The sequence below is a fragment of the Seriola lalandi genome, unplaced genomic scaffold (genome assembly GCF_002814215.2).
Source record: "Seriola lalandi dorsalis isolate HSWRI2012SDOR001 ecotype SW California unplaced genomic scaffold, Sedor1 jcf7180002054144, whole genome shotgun sequence".
Taxonomy (NCBI): domain Eukaryota; kingdom Metazoa; phylum Chordata; class Actinopteri; order Carangiformes; family Carangidae; genus Seriola; species Seriola lalandi.
This window is the reverse complement of record NW_019524697.1, coordinates 101516-105260: the sequence shown is the minus strand read 5'-3', so window position 1 is coordinate 105260 and position 3745 is coordinate 101516. Positions and strand designations below refer to the sequence as shown.

Genomic DNA, 3745 nt, shown 5'->3' with positions numbered 1-3745 from the left:
TGCATTTTCTAACCGGTTTATCCTGTTCAGGATTGTAAGGGACAGGAGCGTATTCTATCTAAAGTTGGGTGGAAAGTAATCTATGTAAAAACAAATTTACATTCACAATCACATGTACCAGCAATTTAGAATTAACATCTAACCTAACATCTTCTCCTCGTCTCATCTCCTTGTCTGTGGGAAGAAACCGGAGCACCAGGAGGAAATATTCAATCTCCACGCTCAACTCTGCAACCTGACAAAATATATTATGACACAAGCATACTGTATATAATAACATTTGTTTGGTTTTGTAAATACTGGTTAGTTTACAAAATTGCATACTTACCAGCATTACTAATTGCCTGTTAACAATTTTTTATGTCAATAAACTATGCAATTGAAGCTGTGTAGGTGTGTAAAAAAGTTTTCTTTTTCTTGGCTAATCAGGAAGAGCAGAAACAAAAATTGTGATCCTGATCTTGATATCATAACCAGGTCAGTGAAGATTCTCAGTCATAACATGTATGAGGACTTATTTGGGCTTGGGACTTTGTTACGGCCATTTTTCATGATTTTGTCATGTACACATTCAAAAAAATGTTTTAATGTTGACAGTAGTATCCCAGGCAGTTCAGGACCATGCAATTGTTTGCTTCTTTGAACAATTATACACTGTGGTAGTTGAGGCTTTAGGCGCCATGTGTTGCTTCCTCACAGGCTACTGTGCATGTTTTCCTGGCACTTCATAGCATTCAGACGTTAACTTTTCTAACTCTGTGGACCTTTACGATGATGTCAGTTGATTCATAAACAACATATTTAAGAGCTGATGTCCACAGAAATAGAGTCTGTTGAGATGAGAATTCACTAAGGTACAAAGACTCAGACATAGAAGCCGACATTCACATATGCACACTTTAATCACACACTAGTACAGGATAGATGTGATGTCTGATAATCACAAAGATGAAGAGTGGAGCAAAGGAACAGTGTTAATCAGCTGATAAAATGAACTGAGTAATGAATTGGGCAATGATGAGAGAGAATATGTTTTGGCTATTTACTATGTGGCTATACTGCCTCTGAATGAAATTTGATATTTAAAATATTTTATCACATCGACCCAGTCATGAGTGGAATAATAAGACCTTGCCTACTGTGAGTTGTAGTAGCGACTAATGACTATTTTTCTATCGATTCATCTAGCAACTATTTTCTTGAATAGTTGATTAATCTACATGATTAATGTTACTCCAAAAAAACAAAAAACGGTAACACAGAGGACTGGAACAGATGAACTGACCCAGACAAAGGGGAGCACAGAGACTAAATAGACATAGGGGAGGCAAGGATGACTGAACATAGGTGAAACACATTAGGGTGGGGAAGACAATCAAACTAGAGGGAAACAGGACAAAAACAGGAAGTAATAAGATCAAGAGACTCAAGGAAAGTAACTACAAAATAAAACAGGAAATGACCAAACTCAAAGTGCAAACATAATACAAAAACTCAAACATAAATTGTCGGTCATGGCAAACCATGACAAATCCTTAACAATATATAAAAAAAAAAAGATATGCATATTAGATAAAGAGCAACGTGTTTAGCAGTACCACACTCAAATGGCTTGAGACCTTGTTCAAACTCCCCCAGCAGACTCCACTGTTCAGGTTTGATGTCAGTGTAATCCTTAGCTCTTTGTGTAACTTCTGGGTCTGATAACAGACCACTTCTGCAGTCAGCTGATCAAGTGGTAAGAGCTATTCCACCTTACACTAACATCTTGAATGAGTTTTTGTTGAGGAACTGCAATTACTTTGGTGATTTGTGGATTCTTCGGCACGTGGTTTACCGCTAGTTGTAATGTGTGGCCAGCACAGTGGATGGAAGATTCCATGCTTCTCTTCCAACAACTTGAGGTTCTGCTCAACATTACCTGCATTGTCATGCACCACAGCTTTGGTTTTACTTGCAGGAATTCCAAACTTCTCAATTGCTGTTTCAATCCAGGGTACAATATTCACTGCATTGTGTTGCTCTTGGAGTGGCATAGTAGTCAAACTATAGCTTATTAGTTCCTAGTCGTCATTGATGAAATGACAGATTATGCCCAACTTTCCTCTGTGGCAACACTTGTCCATGCATCAGTTGTTAAATATACCATGGAACAGGATGAGGACAGGGAAAGTTTGTCTCTCTGGAGTTCATCCTCATATTTCCTCTTCATCATGTTGGTGAAGCAAGTTGTTTTATGGAGAATGTAGCCTAGTTGGAATGTTTTAACTATAGCATGGAAACCCTCATCTTCTACCATTGCCTGGGGTCTCATGTCTTTGATGATCATGTAGAGGACATCATCAGTAAGAGCTGCTGGAAATTGTGGTGAGGAATCCTTTTGCAGGAATTTGTGTATGTGGCTTTGCCATTCACCAAGAGAAAGAGAGGGTAAAAACCAATACATCATAATTATTTAACATGTAATACTGAAGAAAGTAATATTTCCTATGTTCCTTTATCTTCCTTTAATTATATCAAGGTAAAGGTAAACTAAATTATCCCCAAGGGGCAATTTGTTGCACAGCCAGCAATGAATAAATACTGTAATCACACACTCGAAAATTTACACAAGAAACAAGGGGTTACATGAGGCTATTTAAAGAATCGATGGTAGCAGGGACAAATTAATTTTTGAATCTGTTGGTCCTGCATCTAGACATGATGTAGGCGACCAGATTGGAGCAGCTTTCACTCACTCCCCGGGAGGCGGGCTGGTCTCCTAATTTACAGCAAATGGACATTCACTCAACCATCCTGTTATGCTGACTGCTCTGGTGAAAGTGTTTGTGGTTGTCATCTACAGTCCACCATGACAACTAGGTGACTTTGTGGATGAGACACACTGCTTTCTTCTATTCCTGACTATGGCTGTCCTAAGCAGTATGAGCATCCACTTAGACAATCCAAGCTCTGCAGACATCCTGTCCCTGATACATTCATTTGAGTTGAAACATATCTGCAGCCCTCTGACACACAAAGCTGGTAAAGTATTCAACCTTATTCTAACCCGAAAGTTGTGCCGTAGATTGTCTGACTCTATCCACCAAACCTGACTGATACCATTTGAAAGTTGCGTACCAATCCCAGAGCCACTGAGAGAAAATGGCGCTAAACCAGTGACCCTGCCGACCTCAAAGACTGTCAGTCACTTCTAGTCTCCCTCTTATCCAACATTGGTGCTGCCAAAACCACTTTTTTACAATGATACGATAATATAAATTACATTCTTTTCTTTTTTTCAGTATGAAATACCTAAATACAAAAATGTGCATGTTGTCCATTTTCATAATAAATTTCTACCTGAACACACAAAACACTCGTTCACCCTGCACTCACACACACAATAGCAGCCGCTGTGCGTCCGTATTCACCTGAGAACTCATCATTCAAACTCCAATCAATATCCAGTATGACTGGATGAAGGTCCTGGCCAATAAGAACTTACTGTTATAGTGAGCCTTAAAAGCTTAAATCCTACAAGCTATCTGGAAATCTTCATTGTTGGGAAAGCTGTTTGAGGGAGCTCAGTGAGATATTATATGACTGACTGACTGACTGACAGACTAGTTATGATTTGCAGCATGTGGAAGGATCTTTTGCTGTGAGAACACTTTTTTCATGATTTTCTTCTTTTTTAATTTTTAAGTAACTTAGTTAGTTTAATATGCCTTTATATAATGCTTCAATCACAGTAACAGAATTT

General features: G+C 38.6%; 1 pseudogene; it reads right to left on the bottom strand.

Moving 5' to 3' along the window:
• Nucleotides 1–1375: 1375 nt before the first annotated feature.
• On the bottom strand, nt 1376–2314 carry LOC147819274 (zinc finger BED domain-containing protein 4-like; annotated as a pseudogene).
• Nucleotides 2315–3745: the final 1431 nt, after the last annotated feature.